Source organism: Anas platyrhynchos, chromosome 3, assembly GCF_047663525.1.
Source record: "Anas platyrhynchos isolate ZD024472 breed Pekin duck chromosome 3, IASCAAS_PekinDuck_T2T, whole genome shotgun sequence".
NCBI lineage: Eukaryota > Metazoa > Chordata > Aves > Anseriformes > Anatidae > Anas > Anas platyrhynchos.
The window spans coordinates 1,068,080-1,090,117 of NC_092589.1; the positions used below are offsets into that span (position 1 = coordinate 1,068,080).

At 40.5% G+C, this 22,038-nt stretch overlaps 1 long non-coding RNA gene and 1 pseudogene across 1 annotated transcript; one reads left to right on the forward strand and one right to left on the reverse strand.

Annotated features, from left to right (window-relative positions):
- Window positions 1–552: 552 nt before the first annotated feature.
- LOC140002065 (uncharacterized) lies at window positions 553–8,814 on the reverse strand. Its single transcript, XR_011807912.1, has 3 exons — window positions 8,198–8,814; window positions 1,340–1,402; window positions 553–796 (listed from the first exon to the last, which is right to left on the reverse strand). It is a non-coding gene; the product is annotated as an uncharacterized lncRNA (long non-coding RNA).
- Window positions 8,815–9,172: 358 nt separating this feature from the next.
- On the forward strand, window positions 9,173–21,800 carry LOC140002066 (serine/threonine-protein kinase RIO2-like; annotated as a pseudogene).
- The last annotated feature ends 238 nt before the right edge of the window (window positions 21,801–22,038 follow it).

The following is a 22,038-nucleotide window of genomic DNA, read 5'->3' on the forward strand; positions in this document are numbered from 1 at the left end:
CAGCATGTGTAATTTCAGCACTTCAAAACTGTTCGCAATAAAGTCACTTTTAATTATATTTCTTTATAAAGAAAAATTATCTAAAGGATTAAAAATAGAAAGTCCTTTCATAGTAAAGATTACTAGCACTAGACTGCAAACACTGTAACCAGAGAAAAGCACTTGTACATATATGCAAAGTGTACATCTAGGTTTCTGTATATAAAAGATCTTATACAACTTCTTTTATTGCATTGCTGCTTCAGAATTCTGACAACCACAATATTCAAAACGAGAGTTTCACTGAAAAAGCAGGATCTACTGAAAACAGTGGCTTATTTAAACATACTTTACATATAAGCGCATGAAATGTATAAAGAAGCATTGACATCTTGAAAGATTACAATGCCAAAAATTGCGTGAAGCTACAGTAGAAAAAAAATCCAAATGGTATATGCATATCCATTGTATACATCAATTATCTATTAACAAATTCCCAACATAGATAAATTCCTCCTCTGTTCAAAAATAAAAATAAAAAAATCATAAGTTAACACTTTTAAAAATAAACGAGAACGTACAAGTTTACACCCTTCTAATCCAACCACATTTGCTTTTTGAAAGCAAATGCAAATTCTAAAAGTGAAATATTAAAAGTATTTAAAAACGAAAATTTTTCACTTAGAATTATTATCCTACCTTGAGAACTGCAGTTTCTTTAGCCAAGCAAAATGCTTGGTCCTTCTGATGTTTGTTCCATTTTCACATCAAGTGGATATTAATTTTAACTACTAGCTTTCACTGAGAATCTTTCATTCTTGAAGAGAAATAAGAAAATTACTTATTGAAAACAAACAAGTCTCATTTCAAGATAGCAGCTTTTAGCCAATAGTTTTCTGATTTTCTACCTTTTGTTTAATACTGGTTATTCTTACTTGCCTGAAAGACTGCTACGTTTCTCTTATCAGCGACATTATTCTATTTTTTCTAAAAATAAGATTGAAAAAAGAGAGGAAGAAAGGCTGTAAACAAAAAGCTGTAGAATACAAAGGCAGTTAAAAGTTGGCTTCACAGCTCCTCAAAATAAATACTGAAGGATTATGATTCTGTAACCACAATCAGGATCTTTTTTACATCAAAGCTAGAGAAAAAGTAATGATATTAGTGCTTTGGACTCTAAATGGAACATACTGTTATTGCTGGGCAATAACTGTCCTTGTGCTGAGTGACAAAAAAAAAAGGGGAAAAGGCGCACTTCCCCTCCCACATTCCCTGTATATCTCTAAAAATAAAGGACAGGTGAATATTCAAGGTGAAAATCAATATAATTTTTAAGATAGCCAGGAAGCCTTTAAATTACCTGAAGCACATTCTGTGCTCATTTAAAGAACATTCTGTATGCAGGCTGTAGTAAGAAAAGTATCTGTAGAATTAAGCAAAAGATCAATGAACAAATTTTCAGTGTACCACAAACACAAAGAATTCATAATGTAATAGTTATAAAACAATTGACTTTATGATTGTTTAATATTATCACAGGCTCATAGAGATGTATATTCAAGGTATTATAAGGTTGCATTAAAGAAGGTCACATTAAAGTGAGGACAATAGCTCTGAATCTCAAAGGATTTGGTCTAAGAATGTATTGGAAAACGAGAGATTCATAATAGTTTTTTCAGCCTGTTTTAGCATGTTTTCTAATACCATGAAGTCTTATGACATATTTAAAGTCAGTTTAAAGCTTATTTTTCTTCATTAAGACAATAAAGTGTGTTTTTCCTACATTCATGCTATCTCTAGCACTTTGGTTTGCACTTCCGGATGCAGCCCAGCTAGTATGCATTTTCTTCTACATTCACTAATGAGGTGGTACAAAAATAAAAATAAAAATCAGGGAATAAATTAGGAGACTAAAATGCAACCTACAGTGAGATGCAATCTACAGGTGGAAAAACATAAAAATTGAGAAGTATGTCAGCGTAAATTCATAGAATCATAGAATATCCTGAGTTGGAAGGGACCCTTAAGGATCATCAAGTCCAACTCTTGACACCGCACAGGTCTACCCAAAAGTTCAGCCCATGTGACTAAGTGCACAGTCCAATCTCTTCTTAAATTCAGACAGGCTCGGTGCAGTGACCACTTCCCTGGGGAGCCTGTTCCAGTGTGCAACCACCCTCTCTGTGAAGAACCCCCTCCTGATGTCAAGCCTAAACTTCCCCTGCCTCAGCTTAACCCCGTTCCCGCGGGTCCTGTCGCTGGTGTTAATGGAGAAAAGGTCTCCTGCCTCTCGACACCCCCTTACTAGGAAGTTGTAGACTGCGATGAGGTCGATTGTTAATTGATTGTTAAGTGATTGTTATGCTCTGGTAAAAGACGTATTCAAGTGGAGAGAATATCTGTCCAGGCTTGGAGTCAATCATATGCAGTCAGTAGAACCTGGCTCAAATAACAAAACCAGTTTCTGACACTAGGTCCTTACTGCTTCAAAAATGAGCAGCTACGTTCATTTGATGCTAGACACTGCCCCTCTGGTAGTCTACCCAGGGCCTAGAAGGGACATACCTCCAATCTCTAATGACCTAATAGGTGGGCTGGCAGGAAACTGGCCATCCAGAAAATGACAGGTCCAAGTTTGAGGTTTGATAGGAAGGTTTTGAGAGCTCTCACTTTGTCACAGCCTGCCAGTTTTCTATACCCAGGAGAGAGCTCTACTCTTTTTCTTCTCATGGTTTTATTCTCCATCTGAACACATAGAAACTGGCTTCAAAGTCTCAATTCTCCCCACACTGTGATCAAATAAATGAAGTAGTATCGAGGCTCATTCTGATCTCTCCACTCTAATTTATGTACCAGAGCTCTCTAAATGGCATCTGACAGACAAACTCCCTCTGCACCCATGTCTCTGGCTGGACAGCAATTCAAATTCAAATAATAATAATAATAGTAATAATAATAATAATAAAGCTCTCTGTCTTTCCTTCCTTTTTTGAGAACTAAGCAGTTATCACAATGACAAAGAAAAATGACTGCCCTCCTTAAGACATATGCAAACAACAGATGATTGATGATTATAGAATTTGGCTTACAGAACCTTAGTAACCAGTCAGAAGAACTGCCAATGGCATATACATGTATACAATTTTACCACATGGCATCAACTTGTACCCACCTCTGACTGCCACACACCTTAAGTTAGCACCACTCAGTCTGCAGGAAGGGGCTGTTACCTGCCTTTAATGTTAAATGTTTAATGTCTAAAAAACACACTACCGTGTATAGAACTTGTTGGAAGTCTCTCACCAAACATAAGAAACTTAACTAGCTTAGCAAACGAGCCAACCTTTCAGACTTTATGTTTATCCCTACTAATGAGAGCAGTACCACCACGATGAGGCAGAGCTGAGAAGCCTGCATGTGTGGAAAGAAACCTCACTAATGTACTGCACGAGCACTAAGCTTTACATACTGCTCAACATGAGCATTAAAATAATGGTGTGCTTTGCAAGCCCTATAGTTTTTAACAAATAAAAGAATCTGAAAAGCTGAATTAGTAAGTATTTTAGGAAAGACTTAAGTGTTAAATATTCTGTATCACTGAATTAAAGCTGAAAGGTTCCCATGTTATCCACTCTAAAAATATCCACTACCCTGCTTTACAGCCTTTTGGAGGCTGTTTTCAGCTACGATGGGGGAATAGACCCCAGCTAGACCTCACACATATCAGACAAGCCTCAACTCCAATGCAAACGGAGCTGTCTGACCACCAACTAAGGCTCATGAAGTGACTAAACACTTGACAAGTGCCAAATGCTGATCTAAAATTCCAGATATAAACATGTAGGTAACATAGAGCCACCACTGTGGGCTCTTTATACATACAGCAATTACTTTTTTTTTTTTTTTTTTTTTTTTTTTTTACTAATTCACACACCGTAGCAATTACCTAAACTATAAACTTTAACTCTCCCACAATCTATTCCCTTTAGGTTTATTACTAATTTTCATTTGAAATGGAACACCTGAAGCAATAAAACTGCTAAGCATTCATATCTATCTTGAGAACAGTAGTTTCCTAAAACTACTATGAAAGAGCCCACTATATGAACTGCACTGTTCAAACCTTACACTAACCTACAGCTTTTGGGGATTTATAAAACTCCTTGCAGAAGAGAATGTGTGTTGAGGGATTTCTTGAAACAGCAAAAATCCCATGGCTTGCTGTAGCTGAGCAAACCAAGCTACCAGGGCAACTATGAGAAGTTCCCATGACAGTGTTCCCACATCGCCCAATTGAGGGATTCAGAAAAATATTGTTACCAGTAGCTGGCTTCAAGGACAAGGTCTATGTGACTGCTAATCACAAGGGGGTTGTTTTCTTGCAGGTGGGGTTGTTTTCTTGCAGTTGTTTGTCTGAGTGCTTTTGACCAATAATCTTGTGTGAAACACTGTCCACCCCTGTTAAGTTCTCTATAAAAGTTAGGCTATTCGGGCAATAAAATGGAGCATGATCTGACTCTACTGGTGTCTGTCGTGCTTTCGGCCGTGCTTCCTGCAACATATGGCGCCCGAACAGGCTGAGACCTGAACAGGACCTGAACAGACATCGCACTGGAGCAGGACATCGCAGCCGAGCACGGACATCGCAGCGGCGCCGGGGCAAACATCGCAGCGCAGCGGGACACCAGCGGCGCCGGCACATCCGAACGCAGGTAGACCAGGAGACCAGCGGCGCCGGGACCGGCGGCGCCGGGACCAGCGGCGCCGCGATCTCGCCGCGCCGTCGGGACTTCGGAGCGCCCATCCGACCGGCGCTTCAGCAGACCGGACACCGGCCCGGAAACACGGTACACAGGCCTCACGGTGAGACGCGGTACTCCCGCTGAGAGACGCGGAAAACGGTGGGACACGGGGTTTTGCGGCGAGACGTGGAGTTGCGGAGGGCCGCGGGAAACGGAGTCGCGGCGGGACGTGGAATTGCGGAGGGCCGCGGGAAATTGACGTGATCACGGTGCGATGCGGGACATCCGAGATCGAGTTGCTACGGGAGACCAGAGGCATCAGTGGACAACGGCAGCCGACCCTCACCGTGTGGCGAGTCGGCACAGAGCAGAGGGGCGGACATCAGGACCCTGCAGCCTGTCTGACGTAACCATGGAGGCAGCGGCGGCTGTGCTGCTTCTCTTTGGCATTCTTTTTATAAGAGGTTTATCTTGCAATGCAAAAAAGACTATTCGTCCCCAGATCGGTGTTATAACTATGTTTCTGGATAACATTCCGTGGGGTTGCCTCATTCTACGGACTATTAATAACGATTTAGCTCTATTGCAGGGCAGGAGTGCAGAGACGCGGATTACACTGCCAAATGACCACCAGCAGGCTCGTTCACAAACAGCTTCTAGGATTGCAGCTGGCACTGCCTGCAGCCGTATAGCAGACGTTACACTCTCTTTCCTAACTAGTAATAATGTGTCTCATCCATTTGTGGTGAATGGTCAGTGGCAAAAAGAAAAGGGGGAGAGTAAGGGGCGGCAAAGACAGAAACGGTACCAGGAGGATGCCACTGACACTGACAGCACGGGTAATAGGAGTAGTATAAGTGACATAGGTGCAGGGCGGCGGCAGGCACTGCCGCGCTGTGGGGCATTCTGCCTGCTGCTCGCCCTCACCTGCTTGTGCACTGCTGCCGACAGTGCTAGAGCAAAATGTGAAGACTGCTCAGATGGCAGTGATGAGAGTGCTTGTGTGAAGAAGACGTGTGCTGAATCTGACTTTGTGTGCAACAGTGGTCAGTGTGTGCCAAACAGATGGCAGTGTGATGGGGATCCGGACTGTGAAAATGGGTCTGATGAGATTGCTGATCTGTGTTATATGAGAACATGCCAGGTAAATGAAATCAGCTGTGGTCCTCAGTCAACCCAGTGTATCCTGGTGTCCTGGAAATGTGATGGTGAAAAAGACTGTAACAGAGATCCTGATTGCAAGGATGGAAGTGATGAAATTAACTGCCCTTCTCAGACCTGCAGGCCAGACCAGTTCAGATGTGAAGATGGGAACTGTGTCCATGGGAGTAGGCAGTGCAGTGGTGTGAGAGACTGTCTGGATGGCACTGATGAAGCAAACTGTAACGATGTTATTCAGTGCTCAGGACCTGGCAAATTCAAGTGCAGAAGTGGAGAATGCATAGATATCAATAAAGTGTGTAACCAGCAGAGAGACTGCAAGGACTGGGGTGATGAGCCCCTGAAGGAATGCAACATACATGAATGTGACTGTCCAGCTGGGTTTGAGTTTGTAGACAAGAGAAACTGTGGAGATATTGATGAATGTCAAAACCCTGGTATCTGTAGTCAAATCTGTATCAACCTGAAAGGTGGCTACAAATGTGAACGTAGCCGTGGCTATCAGGTGAATCCTGCTACAGGAACCGGGAAAGGGCCATACTGGTACAAAAACACAAATAACACCTGTGATTACAATGATGCTGTTAAGCAGGGTTTAGGGGTTTGTAGCATGGAGACAAGGGGTAACAACTACAGTGTTTGGAACAAGTGTACGGCTTTGGCCTTACCTCCTGATGTGCTTGTGATTTGTGGGGATGGGGCCTGGCAAGGCATCCCTGCAAATGCTATCAGATGTCCATGTTACTTAGATAAACTCATTGTATTTGCTCCTAGCTTGCTACAGTTGCGTGAGATCACCAGACATAAATGGGCATTGCTTGCATCGGATTGCAATGATAATGTTGAATTGTGTGGGGTTGCAGCTAGAGCGGCATTAGCAATTTCAGTGCCTGGAGTGGCATCTGCGGCCGCACGTAACAACTTAGAAAAATTGGAATGCTGGGCCGAGAGGCAAGCCTATGCCACGACAGAGATACTTGAGGAGATGTTACCAGATCAAAATAGTCTGCGACATCTGCTTTTACAGGGTCAAGCTGCTATTGACATCTTGCTTTTGGCTCAAAGGAATGGGTGTGAGGACTTTAAGGGAATGTACTGTTTAAACCTTTCTGATCATAATGAGCCAATTCACAAATCCATTACTTTCCTGAAAGAGCATATGAGAAAGATTCAGTATGGTATCAATCCTTTCAATCAATGGTTCACTGACTTGTTTGAAACAAGGTGTAGATGGTTGCTGGGTTTAGTCACAAGGGGATTAAGGATTTGGTTTATGGTGGTGGTAATCATCGTTGTGTGTTGTAAGTACAGCTATAGAGTCACTTGTAAAACTGCTGTGTCGGGCTTGGTTTGCTCAAAAGAAGAAGGGGGAATTGTTGAGGGATTTCTTGAAACAGCAAAAATCCCATGGCTTGCTGTAGCTGAGCAAACCAAGCTACCAGGGCAACTATGAGAAGTTCCCATGACAGTGTTCCCACATCGCCCAATTGAGGGATTCAGAAAAATATTGTTACCAGTAGCTGGCTTCAAGGACAAGGTCTATGTGACTGCTAATCACAAGGGGGTTGTTTTCTTGCAGGTGGGGTTGTTTTCTTGCAGTTGTTTGTCTGAGTGCTTTTGACCAATAATCTTGTGTGAAACACTGTCCACCCCTGTTAAGTTCTCTATAAAAGTTAGGCTATTCGGGCAATAAAATGGAGCATGATCTGACTCTACTGTGTGTCTGTCGTGCTTTCGGCCGTGCTTCCTGCAACAAATGTGCAGCATTTGTACACTTGGCATGGATTCTGCTATTCATTAGAAAAACTTTATAAACACTGAGTTTTTTCTGACACCACAATGATCATTCATGTACATACACATACACATGCATGCATATAAAATGGGTGAAACCTATAATGCTTAAAAATACAAAAAATTGAATGTACTTATGTGTATTCTTCATGATGTCAGCCAGGTCCTTAGAAGTATACTGACCAGTCAAAAATAACAGTATTTTTTACAGTGCTTATTAACAGTTACATCAGTACAGACTTCTAGAGAAGTTTCATGGTTAAACTTCTGACTTTAAGATCACATTTTGTTTTTTGCTTTTTTGTTTGTTTGAACTGTTCGTCTGTTCATGCTGAAATTTAAGATCTGATTTCACAAATTCAACTTTCCAGATGCCTTAAGAGCCAAGAATTAAATTCTGGATAGCCTTACTGTCCACTATATTATGCATATATTGAAACAGCCCGCCTCTTAATTAGCTGATTATACAGGGAGTTAACATCCCCTTTTTTTGCATGGAGTTACCTCATTTGGATACTCACGTTGCAGTCACATATTCCTCATGTTTCTAGCAGAAATACTTTATAGACTAGTCCATATAGGCAGCTTATAAGAAGGACTACACGAGGACCTACATGAGAAACCAGAAAATAATTTCTCTGCCATGCCATCTTGCAGGACGGAGGGGGAAGGAACCACCACCAAAAAACACTTCAGTTTCATCTCTAAAACACTGCCGCCCCCCAGAGGCAGCGTTTCGCGAGCTGCAGCTCTGTCAGCTAAAATTTGCAAAATTCGAGCAAAATTTGAGCGCCTGAGAAACATTGCTGGGCGTTTTCGCGTTAACCGGTGCAGACAGAGGTAACCGTGATAACATATAATGGAAAACCAGCCTCCGTGAGCAACATCACACCGCAGGTTAGACATGATTTGTTCCCAGGTATTGCTACCTAACCACACACGGATGGGATGGCTGCAGCTGTATTTCTGCCTCTTTGGGCCCCGGTATTAGTTATGGCAATAACGGGGTGTCACGGCGAAGAAACGTGTCCGCCCCGGGACTCGAACCCGCAACCCCCGGGTCTGGAACCGCCCCGCCCCGCCCCACTGCCCTCTGCGTGCGCACCGAGCGGGGCTGCCAGGCGCATGCGCACTGGGAGCCTCCACCCCCCCCCCCCACACCCCCTCATGGCCATGGGCGGTGGCCGCGCATGCGCAGTTGCAGCCGGGGGCAGCGCTCTGGGTGTCTGGTGCCGTGGGTGGTGTTCCCACTGGATCGGTCTGGGCAGATACACACGCAACCCCATTAACTCTTTTAGAGTAGAGCGAGGAGTTAAGCCATCACCTTAAGGCTTATTCTGTCTCGATTCGTAGAGGCTTGTTTTGTCTCTATTTTGAGTTGTAAGTGACTTTGCTACCGGCTCGGTATGCGAAGATACTTCGGAGGACACGCGTCTCTATGTAGCTGCCAGGACCCAAAACAGGCTCCGCCGGTAGGGCGAGGTAGGGGAGAGGGGGGCGTGCGCATGCGCGGTGCGTCCGCGTGAGGCCGGCCAGGCCTGTGAGGGGGGTGCGGGCGCGGCCGCCATGGGGAAGCTGAACGTGGCCGTGCTGCGGTACCTCAGCGGGCAGCAGTTCAGGGTGCTCACCGCGGTGAGACGGGACGGGACGGGGACAGGGGAAGGGAAAAGGGAAGGGAAGGGAAGGGAAGGGAAGGGAAGGGAAGGGAAGGGAAGGGAAGGGAAGGGAAGGCGCAGCTCCCCCCCTCCCCTCCCGTCCCCTCCCCGCTGATGCCGCCGACCGTTCCCTCTCGCCCCCCGGCAGGTGGAGATGGGCATGAAGAACCACGAGATCGTGCCTGGCAGCCTGGTGGCGCCCATCGCCAGCCTGAAGCACGGCGGCTGCAACAAGGTGCTGCGGGAGCTGGCCAAGCACAAGCTCCTGGCCTACGAGCGGACCAAAAGTGAGTGTGGGGCCTGCGCTGGGAGCCTCCTCCCGGCCCTCCCGGTTCTTCAGCGCCACAGAAGTGCGGTAGCTTGGTCATTCGGGTGTCCGGGGCGTTTGTGAGCCCCGTCTCGCCATGGGGCTAGCTGGGGAATGTGAACTCCTTCAGCAACAAATGGTGTTGGTGATTTCTGAAATTCATGGATTCGTTCGTCCAAATTCGTGGATAAAATAAATAATTGTTAGCTAAGGTAGTATTTAAGTTCACATAGGGATCAGCCCAAATGTGTTACAGTCTTACAGCAGACAAACTGGAGCGGACTGCAAAAGCCTTATACCTTCAGCCGGTCAGGAACGATCACTAAAGTAGTATTTATTCTGTCCCATTCTGTTAGTAGCGTTGGATTTCCTTTAGTCTTGCACTTGCATCTGGCTTTGCAAGCACAATGTGGGAGTCTTCATGAAATTCATCTCCTTTTTGTCTCCGTTTTTCAGACCATTAAGGTTTGGTTTAGGTCTTTGAAACAATCCTGAATCCTTGCCGTGTCTCCTAAGTAATCATCTTTCAAAGTAATCCTATGCAATTTGAACCATTGTCACTGCCTGCGTTACCAAGGGGCTAACAAAATGTCTGCTTTTTATCCAGTTAGTTTTCAAAAGGCTTGCACGAATTTAAACTTACTGTCAAGTTGGGTTGATACTAGCCAACAGTGAAAATACTATTTGAGTGTTGTGTACCATAAGCAGGAAAAAAAAAAAAAGAGAGACCAAAATGAAACTTCTTTTAAAAGAAACACATGCATAATATGGAATGAAATGTTGTGTAATTTATTTTTTCCTAGCTGTCCAGGGCTATCGGTTAACTAATGCAGGATATGATTACCTTGCCTTGAGAACTCTGTCTTCCCGGCAAGTCATCAGTTCTGTTGGAAACCAGATGGGTGTTGGCAAAGAATCAGGTAATTTAAAAAAGTGTTTTCAGTATATAATTTTTTTTTTAGAAGAAATGGGTCTGTATTTTTGTTAATTTGTTGGAAACTTGGTGAATTTACCTTTGGATAGTCATATCAGTTAATCTGTCAAACACCAAAATTTATGGTCACTTCAAGTTCTGTGTGAGTCTTGACTACATCTGATTTTTTTCACAAGTGTTGTTCCACTTTGACCATTTTGTACAATTCTTGGATGGTTCCTTAAAAGGTATTTTGCAAACAGGTGACAGTTGTCTTGTGACTTGCAAAGAATTTTGAAGCCTTCTGTCAAAAAGATTAACATCAAATGTTTCATCCCACCTAAAAAAAAAAAAAAGTAATATACAGTCCAAACTATTGGAGTGCTATCTTGGTTTCTCATGCTCATATGTTGATTGTAATTTGGCACAGCATGTCTTTTGTCATTAAAAAATGACGAAAAAAAAAAAAGAGGATTATTGGGGACAAATGGTAAAAATGAAACATAGCCAATTGCTAACACTGTTTTAAAGTAAGAGGTACCTTGAGTTTTCTGTCCAGTCAGGAGAAGTCTTTTCTAGTGTGCCATTAAGTTACTTCTTATCCCCTAGTCTGAAATATGTTTCAGATCAGATGGATGGTTCAACCAGATGATCTTGGAGGTCTTTTCCAACCGTAATGATTCTATGATATTCTACTAGTGGAGCAGCATAATCTCTTCACCAATGACTTGTTCTTGTTCAGATTTGTAATACATAATATACAAATTTGGTTGTCTTTTCTGTTAAAAGAAGTGTAGTAGACTTTGCTATTCCAGAAATAGCAGTTACAAGAAGTCAAGTAACCGATTTCTCACTGCACTGTTGCATTATATACCTGTCAGATACCATTTATTTCTCAGATCTGTGCTGCTGTTTTTTCTCCTAGATATTTATATTGTTGCAAATGAAGACGAGCAGCAGTTTGCAATGAAATTGCACAGGCTTGGAAGAACTTCCTTTCGCAGCCTGAAAAATAAGCGTGACTACCATAAGCACAGGCAAAAAATGTCATGGCTGTATTTATCCCGGCTAGCAGCAATGAAAGAGTTTGCCTACATGAAGGTAGGTGGTTGTTTGCACCATATTAACAACGATGTAATAGTCTGGAATGTACTTCTCAGATTATCTTCTCATCACTTCATATTTGCAGTATATGTTAGGATGTATGCTTTTTATTTGTTTTTTTTTAGTGGACTTAAAGTATACATTTCAGAGAATGACAGTGCTGATGCATTTTGTATACTTTCAAGTGACAAAATCAAACTTTGCCATGGAAGTCGTATGGAACTGAAGCAATTTCCATAAAATTTCAGGTGAAGCTGTCCAGTCATCTGAGTCTTAATAAAGGCAGTGAATAAACTATTGCCATTTCACTTAACCTTGTCTTAGGAAAGACTATATGCTAGGGAAAATTCGTGAAGTATCTACTAGTATTTTAGTCTTGTCAATTTGGATCACTTCCACAAACATAATTACAGAGTATTTGTTAGGTCTGTAAGCGATGAGTTTCAAACTGGGAGGAGAGCACACTGAGAGCAGCCCTGCAGAGAAGGACTTGGATGTTCTGGTGGATGAAAAGCTTGACATAAGCCAGAAGTATTTGTTTGCATCCCTGAAGGCCAGCAGCCTCCTGAGCTGCATCAACAGAGGAGTGGCCAGCAGGTGGAGAGAGGTGAATGTCTCCCTCTGCTCTGCCCTTGTGAGGCCCCACTTGGAGTGCTGCATCCAGGTTTGGGGCCCCCAGCACAAGAAGTATGTGGAGCTGTTAGAGTGGGCCCAGAGGAGGACCACAAAAGGTGATCAGAGGGGTGAAGCACCTCTCCTGTGAAGAAAAGCTGAGAGTCAGGGTTATTTAGCTTGGAGAAGAGAAGGCTTAAGGGAATGCTAATAGCAGCCTGCAGTACTTAAGGGGGCCTACTGGTAAGCTGGGGAGGGACTCTTTCAGGGAGTGTTGTGATAGGACAAGGAGTAACAGTTTTAAATTAAAATAATGGTAGATTGAGATTAGATACTAGGAGGAAATTCTGTGCTCAAGATGGTGAGGCACTGGCATAGGCTGCCCAGAGAAGCTGTGGATGCCCCATCCCTGGAGGTGTTCAAGGCCAGGATGGATGGGGCTTTCAGCAGCCTGGTCTAGTGGAGGTGTCCCTGCCCATGGCAGAAGGGGTGGAACCAGGTGGTCTTTAAGGTTCCTTCCAACCTGAGCCATTCTGTGAATCAAGTGAATGATTTGGTAAATATGGTTAGAGCAAGCTAACAGAGCTACAAAATACTATGGCCTACCTTTAGTTAATCTTTAATGTAGTGTAATACTGGATATTAATATTTAAGAAGAAACTTTTGCCTTACTGAGACTGAGTGTGGATTACCTGACCAGGCCAAACTGTATTTACAAGAACTGTTGAACCTTTTTCTAACACCCTATTCCCAATTATCTGCTGGTGGTTTCTTAAGCTAACAGACCAGGTACGATTCTGCTGTTTTTCTATCCCGTTGTGTTTTCCTGCCACCTGCAGGATAACTAAACTCTGGAAAATACAGAAGCATAGTTAGTAGTGAAAGTTCAGATTGCTCTTCCTCCTTAAGCACATGATTTGACTTTTACAGTTAGCAGTTGAATAATGTGTAGGATGCTGCTTCCGCAATGGTGCTTAACTGCTTATCTTATAGTTGTAGTTTGTCAGGTATGTAATGTTTTCTTAATGGTTATCTTTTATTTTTTCAATATGTTGTCTCTTTCCAGGCTTTGTATGACAGAGGATTTCCTGTTCCAAAACCTGTAGACTACAACAGGCATGCAGTTATTATGGAACTCCTTGATGGCTACCCTTAATAAGTTTGGAAGCTTGAAGTCTGTTTTACAGAAACCCTAGCAACGATAGGTTCAGTAAGACAGCAGGGATGACGTTTTTCCTTATCGTGTGAGTCAGTTCTGATCATGCTGAATAAAGCATGAATAAAGTCAGGCCCAGAACGGCTAGGGTTCTGCTTCATTATATTTGGAGAAATTGGTGAGAGAAGGAAAACTAAAAACATACTCTCTTTGTCCAAAAAGACTGGTGGAAATAGACTTTTTTTTTTTTTTTAAGTACGGAATACATCAGAGGAGCAATGTGATACAGAGGTTAGTGCTACAACCATTTTCTACACAGAAATTTTATGTTCTATATGTTATCTATTCAATGATATTCAATATTGATATATTCAGTATATCAAATATTCAGTATTGAGTTGTGTATCCTCCACGTTCTGAGCTCCAGTTCATGATCCATGTTGTGGTAAAGATTCAGGTAGGATTACAACTTGTACAGTTGCCATTGTAGAACTTCTGTGTTGATTTTTTTGGGGGGTGTTTGTTTTTTGTTTGTTTTATTTTTTATTTTATGTATTTGTGTGCATTGAACGCTGTTTTTTGCTCAAGGAAGATTACTTTTCTTCAGTTTTTCAACATCCAGAAACATGAAAAAATGTTGAATTTTGTATGTGAATGAATGGCTTGTTTTGTTTCCATAGCAGAATGCAAAATAGCTATTTGATACTCTGTATAATGTACAGTAACAAAGGTTCAGTGTAATTAATCCCAAAGTATACAGTTGAAGAGTTACATTGAAGAAGTGCCTTTGAAGACTTTATTCTATCCCGTTTCCCCGCCTTTGTTAAACAGTTCCACATCTGTCCTGTAGACAGAAAGCTTTAAAGTTACATGTGGGCATTGCAGGTGAGGCTTACCATGCTATCCCAGTTCTGCAATTTTAACTAAGCATTTCCTGAAGGAGATGCTGTACTAGATGAGAAATTATTTCAGGTGATCAGCATCTCAGAAGATACCAGTTTAGATGACTTCCAAATTCAAAGAACAAATGATATATTTTATGATACAGACCTCTGGCTATAAGAAATGTCACCAATTAATTTTGCTGTTAATATGAAAATATTCAACAGCAGCCTATTACAGAGCTGCTTGAATTCCATTGTGTTTTGTTTGTATGTGCAACTGATATGTTCTCATAACACTACAGTGTTGCATTCAGGGCAAAATATATCACAAATTAGCTGTAAATGACGGCTTCTTGACAGCTCCTGGTATAATAAGACAGCTGCCTATTTATTCTGCTTGTAAAAATAAGGTGATGTCTATTCTGCGCACTTTTGGGGCAAAACATATACTTTGCTTTTATTCTGGAGTTTATGCTGGAGTATATTCTGGAGTGCTTTAAGCTTTTTTTTTTTTTTTTTTTTTGGCTTTGCCTTATCCCCAGCTTAGTCTTGAAAACACTTTTTTGTGAGACATTTGAATGGCATTTGAATACAAGAAGACCTAAGTTACCTAAAACAATCCAGACATAAAAATTCGCTGATCCATTGTTTAAATTAGGCAGCATAACCATCGTGTTTGATAGGAGTACAAGAGACAAAGGGCTTTAGTTAAAACGAGGGATTTAACCTGGAGATAGGAGAAGCTTTCTCCCCATGAGGGCAGTGTGGTGGAGATTGCACAGTATGTTTCCATCCCTGGAAACTTTCAAGCCCGCATTGGTAGAGCTCTGATTAGTCTCATCTAATCTCAGAATTGACATAGCTATGAGCAGAGTATTGGACTAGTAACCTCTGGAGATCCCTTACGACTCAAATTGTGACCCTGTCATTCTCTCAGATGTAACTCATATGCCTTGTCTATATTTTTAAATTAATTCCTTCAGGGTTCAGGATATTTTCTTTTTTATTTAACTTTCCAGATGCCAAGTACACCACATCGAAGACCCTGCTGCTGTCTACAGTGAATTAATGGATCTAATTGTAAAACTTGGCAATCATGGTTTGATTCATGGGGATTTCAATGAATTTAATCTCATACTGGATAATGATGATCATGTCACTATGATTGATTTCCCTCAGATGATATCAACATCACATCCAAATGCTGAATGGTACGTACAAATGATGTATGCAAAATAAACCAGTTAAGTGCTGATAACAACAAATAGTCAACCATGATTTGTTTTCATAAGCCTGCTTCAAATTCTTTTTCTACTGTTTTCACCATACATTACAAATGCAATTTGTTTCATGAATGAGTAGAAATCTCCTTAGGATAAATGTGTAATTAATTGCTTCTCAGTTAATATTATTTCTTTCAATTAAGAAATGAATAGAAATAATCTGCATTTATGTATGTATACCTACACGTGTACTTTCTCACTTCGAGTCACTGATGGTTATTAATATTCAAATAAAAGGCAAGAAAGTAGAGTAAAAGTTTGTCATACCAGTAGACTTTATTTCCTTGATTATTGCATTTTTACAATTCTGTATTTTTTAAACAGGTATTTTGACAGGGATGTTAACTGCATTAAGGAGTTTTTTAAGAAATGCTTCAACTATGAGAGTGAGCTCTTCCCATCATTCCAAGATATCAGGTAAAAAATGCCAGCTGACTCGTAATTCCCCCATGTTATGGTAGTTACGTTGGTTTTCTGAGAAAAATGGATGCCTCTGAGAGATGATTTTAGAAGTGAACAGGGGGAAAAAGAGCCAATTTGAAATATTTTTGTCATTCTTACAGTAAAAAGGATCCATACTTTCTTCACTGGCAGTTACTAAAAGTGGTTTCCAAAAACTGAAGCACGTCTTAAAATCTGCTGTCTCCTTTGTCTTACCTCTTGCAGCTAGGGGAAGGAGATACATCCAAATGCCGTAAATGTTACGGTGACGCAGAATTAGTTTCTCTGACTCTTAAAACCATATTTAACAGTCCTGGGGGATCAAGTATTAACTTAGTTTTTAATTTTAAATTTAATTTTCAAAATGCTAGTACATGTGGTGACCGCCTCTTCAAATATTATCTTCAAAATTTTCCTACTGTAGCTTGTCCCTTTTGAAAAGCAAACAATTTTCTCACATATTTTAAGAGCAAAGCTGATTCAGTTAAAAGGGTTTTATATCACTCTGAGCCCTTTCTCAAAGGGGAATTGTCTGTGTGTGTGTCAACATGTCCTTCATCGTTCTGTTTGCACAAGCATAATTTAAGTATTATATTTGTTAAAATCAAATTGCTTGCTTTCAGTAAGTGCTGATTATGAAGATGGAATCATCTTGTATGAAAGTCTGGTTCTGTCAGGCTACATTCTGCTAACTACCCAAAGCCCTGCACTGTAATATGTTACCTATGTTCCAATGGAGTATACTCTTTTTGTTAATAGCATGGTAATTATAGTCTAACTGGATAGTATTTTTAATCCAAAATACAGCATAATGATTTGATATATTAAAAGAAAGCTCACTTCTATTTCTTTCAGGAGAGAGAGTTCTCTTGACATAGAGATTGCTGCCAGTGGTTATACAAAGGAAATGCAGGAAGATGATGAGCTGCTTTTCCCAGAGTGCTCTGATGAGGATGATCATACAACAGAGGAGAGGGAATTTGTAGAAGATGCTGAAAGTAACGCCAACTTCCTCAGCCAAGATAAAGAAAACAATGCAGACTTCATATATGAAGTGGTTTCTGAAAGCAGAACCTCTGAAGACTTGTTATCACAGTGAAGATGCTGAAGCCACAGAAAGTAGTGAAAATTCACAAGGACTGAGTATGTCAGAGTTGAGTTCAGCCTTAGAAAAGGTTGAAGGGCAGTCTGTGCTTTCGAAGTCCAGTGAAGATGCAGAGAGTTGTGCACTTGGTTTTTCTGAGCACAAAAGAATACCTGACAATGCTGCTGAAAATCAGACAGAGGGCAGCAGTGGTAAGGACAACGATGAATGCCCTGATCTGGTTGACTTGTCAACTTTAAATAAGGAATTGAGACCTTACAGGTAAATACTTATATTTACTGTCTAGTGGTGTGGTGAAATTTTCTTCTTTTTTCTTTATTTCTAGTAATAATGTGAGTAAAAGTTTTTTTTTATATTAAAACGCTGCTGCTGCTAAGTAGCTTTGACAAGTGAGTTTATAATTAGAGTGCTCTTTCTCAGCCTCTGCCCCTCATTCGGCTGAAATTAGCAAGAACAAGCTCTTTGGAATATATTATTCAAATATATTTTACTGAACGTCATACCATGTGGCTTTTAATGCCTTTACTGACACACTTGGAAATTCCTTCTTACCTTTAAGCTAACCCCTTCTTATATAAAATTCAAACTATTAGTTTGCAAGCTCCCCATGTACCTGAATGCATATATAAAGTTCATATACCCTGTTTTCTTTTTGAATTTTTCCTTTTTCATGAAATTCTACGCCTAGGCAATGTACAGAATCTGAATTAATCTTTTTAGTGTTCTGAAGCTTCTTTTTCTTACACTACTTTGTGTAGTATGTATGTGGCTATTGCACTATAATCCTTCCTGTCATAAAATGTGTTTTTTGAACTAGTGTTAATATTTCAAATGTAAATGTTCTTTCTGTAGTACTCAAATGTTCTGCTAGCACTTTTGATTGTATATCAAAAAACCGACTGAAACATGATGCTCACTGAATGGAATAAAACATTAATTTACATATTTTAGAAATGAAGACAGTATGGTTCATATTGCGGAGCACAGAACAAGAACTAAAAGTACGTCAGCCAGCAGTGTTGGGAGCTGTTCAACCATTCCACCGGTAATTATTACTGCTACTGTCTAGTTTACTCTGATACCATCTTAGGACGTAGCTGTTGAAGATATTTTTACAAATACGTAGTTAGCAGTAACTGTCTTTAAGTGATTACTACTATGTACATCTTTGGTTTGTAGTTCCATGTTCACAGAAAATAGGTCTGATGCTTTCTACATGTTTACAAGTGAATTATATCCAGTGCTGTACTTCATGTGTTGTTCTTTGCTCTTTCACAAAAGCTCTACTCCGGCATTAGCAACTTTAATTTCATTTCTGTTGCTAGAAATCAATTCTGTTGCCCATAATTAATGTTTTTGTATTTTAAATTTGCATGCGTGAGTAAAGATTTAACTTGGCCTTTTTTCATCTGTCTTTTTAACACATCTCTTACCACATTTCTGAAACATAGATATGAATTCATTGTAGTCATGGTGTCTTTGGCAATATGAATTTGACTTTCAGCATTACATAAATCAATACTTTGTGGCAGAATTTTACATCTTTCTTCATCCCTACTCAGTATACTATCCAGTATGGCTACCTCTATCACATTTTAAAGAGTGTGTCTAAATTTTAAATGGAAGAAAGGCCAGTTTTATGCATAAATAAATGTGTTAGGGAACAGCATGTTTGCAAGTTGTGTAAGACTTTTACAGGACTTCGTGTGAAGGAAAGAGAGACTTTTGTTAGTCATCCCTGTTCTTACTGTAGGACATGGCCTTGTGCCTTATTAAGGAGAAAAAGAATTAGCCTTGAATTATGAAATGAAGTAAAGAAGAGCTAGGATAAATGCTAGGAATCGCCTGGCTTCTGATCCATGCGATACATATTTTTTCCCTTTCAGTTTGCTAACGTAAATGTGTAGGATTTCTTTTGGAATCGCCTATAGATCCCTATTTGAAATTATATTTCTGTACACCAGTAGGTGGTAGCAGTGGTCACTCACTGTAGAAACCTTCCTGATTGTTTAGCGAACACATGTTTTTTCTGTAGGCAGACACATCGAACTTGTTAAAATATTCAAATGGCATTTAAGTACCTAATATTCTGTTCTAAAAGAAAGATAAAAGCAGAAGCAGCTTTCAAGAGATTCAGCCACATAAACATCCTGTGTCAATTTACTTTGTGTAATCTTTCCATTTATATGCTCTTACGCTAAGTAAAATGTTTCTGCCCATTGTTAAATCTTATTTGAACTTTTGAATACTAGAACTAAAGAAAGGATATGCATGATGAGCTATTTGTAACATCAGAACGTGATTGCAAAACTAAAAACACAAAAGGCACTGCAGTAAGACCCACTGAGCTGCTTAGAGCCAATGCCTGTTACTGCTTCTAGCACTTCTCTGTTGTTTATATAGCTTTCTCAATGAAGAAACACATTAAAACATAAGCAGGTTTCCAGATTAAACACACAGAAGGAATTCATATGGGCATGTATAAACAATAGCAGTAATAGCAGTAGGTGCAGTCATAGCTGGGTGACTGTGCCAAAAAGAAAGCCTTATGAGTTACAGACAATAAGCTATTCCAGACAAAATAAAATGTCTTGTTGTGCTTGTACAAATCTTTGTAGGGACTGCTGCAATTTAATTATAGGAAATAATGCAAACTATGCAAAAATTTAAATAATAAATGATAGATTTGTTTATTCATTTTGCTTACAGTCAGGCTTAGGATGATGGAGAGACTAGTGAGACTTGCATGCTGTGGTTGAGCAGTAGTATTTTGTGAATTTACATTTTTGCATAGTGAAAATATCTGGTATTTGTATTGCAAAGTTTCTTCTAGCGAGCCTTGTATGAACTGTGAAGGAAGTCATCTGTCCACTGAAGTGGGAGAAGTAGAGAAGCCTTCTTTCAGAGCTCTGCCTATAAGAAGCAGAGGATGACAATTGTCTTACTGACAGAAGAAAAACATCAGTGGCCCAGTTTAAACTAGTTCTTACCAGCTTTCCTCAGGAATTTCTTCTGGAATATTTTTAAAGAGCATTCACAGATTTAATTTCCAAAATGCTCTTGTTTAAATACTGAGTTCTGCTAAGCTTCCGAGGAAAGAAAGACAGATCTTATACTACTCTTTTTATTCACATTTTTGATAGTCAACCTGCATGTGGTAAAGCTTAGGAAACTACTATTCAGGTGAATACTATGTAATTACTACAGCATTCTTACTGAAATCAGCATTGGGTACCTGGATTTATTGACTACCTTGTATTTGCATAATTTAGTTGTATTAGTCACAGCAGTTTTTAAACAGTGCCAAAAGAATTCTTTCTGGTTCCTGACTTAACTACCAACTTACTACTTAATGTGCTGACAGTATCATAAACAAAAAACAAGGCAAGAGAAATTGGGGTAAATGCAAAAGAAATGTTACTAGATTGTGGGGTAATTTTGCACCAGCAGGTACCTCAGCTCCTCCATGCTTCTCTTAGCCCTGTCCTCAGGTGGAAAAAGGGGGAGAAAACATGATGATGTAAAAAATATTCATGGGTTGTGATAAGGACAAGGAGATCTCTCCTTGTGCTGGAGCAAACTCTCTTGGTCCTTTTTCTACTTACAAGATGTTTGTCAAATCTCCAAGCACAGGACATTATCATTTTTGCTGAAGGCATATGTTTTGCACTGAAAAGTACTGGTTCATTATGATTCCTGAATGAAAGGCACCTAAACTCTGCAAGATATCACCTAAGATGCTTTTTATTAGAGCTAACGCTAAAAGAAAAAAAAAATAGCACAGGTGATCGTACACCCCTTCAAATGCTAGAGCCCTGACCCTGACTCCAAACCACATAGCTATACTGTAGACCTTGTCTGTAGCAGAGGTTCTCCCCTTTCACTCAGTTGAGATAATTACATGATTTTCTTACAAAGAAACAACTCTGCTTGCTCAATTTCTGCTGTTGAGAAGAGGTGAAGTTCTTATTATAACTTCTTTCTGCTCTGTTAGATAAAGGCAAGACCACAGAGCAGTGGTAATCACTGGAACCAGGCGGAAGCTGCCTGCAGGCTCCTCTGTCCCAAGAAGCTGGCTGAGTTTGCCCCAGGCCAAGGGATTTGTGCAGCCCCACAGGGGGTTCTGGGGCCACACAGTATGGGCAGCACAGCACAGGGCAGGCCTGGGCAAACTCGAGTTAACCCTGGTGTGGATCACCAGCTGCTCAGCGCATGGTGGTCTTCTCGACAGGTTCACTACCACATGTTCATGTTAGTACTGAGAATACAGTATCATTATGGTAATGTTAGTACTAAATGATGTTCAAAAACTTCTGATACTGAATTGTTTATTTATTTGTAGGAACTGGTGAAAAGGAAGATAAAACGTCAGCTGACAAAACAGCAGAAGTCTGCTCTGAGGCGACGACTACAGAAAGGAGAGGCAAACGTTTATACCAAACAACGTCGAGAAAATATGCACAACATTAAGTCAAGCTTGGATGCAGCTAGTTTCTGGGGATAATTTATCATAGCTGCCACCGAACATGAGAAAACTCACAGTACATACAGCTAAAACAGTTACCTAATAACCAAGCATCCTTTTATACAGTGGAGGAAAAAGTTCTTAACGATACCGTGTATTTTTGGAAACTAATAAACATCATGCTGGTTCCTCTGGTTTTGTTTGCATGATTTTATTTTGTGTTCCTAGTTAAAAATATCGACTGTGATTTAAAATAAATTAGTAGTACTAGGTACGATCATTTAAGTACAGTATTTCCAACAGTATCTTGTTTTAGGTCAATTTTACAGTTTTTGTATAGATTAAGAATCTTCTGATGTGCAGAGGATTCCTCTTTAAAAATTTTCCTTTGTTCCTACAACATAAAATTTAAATGTGAAATTCTACCCTCAGGTTAC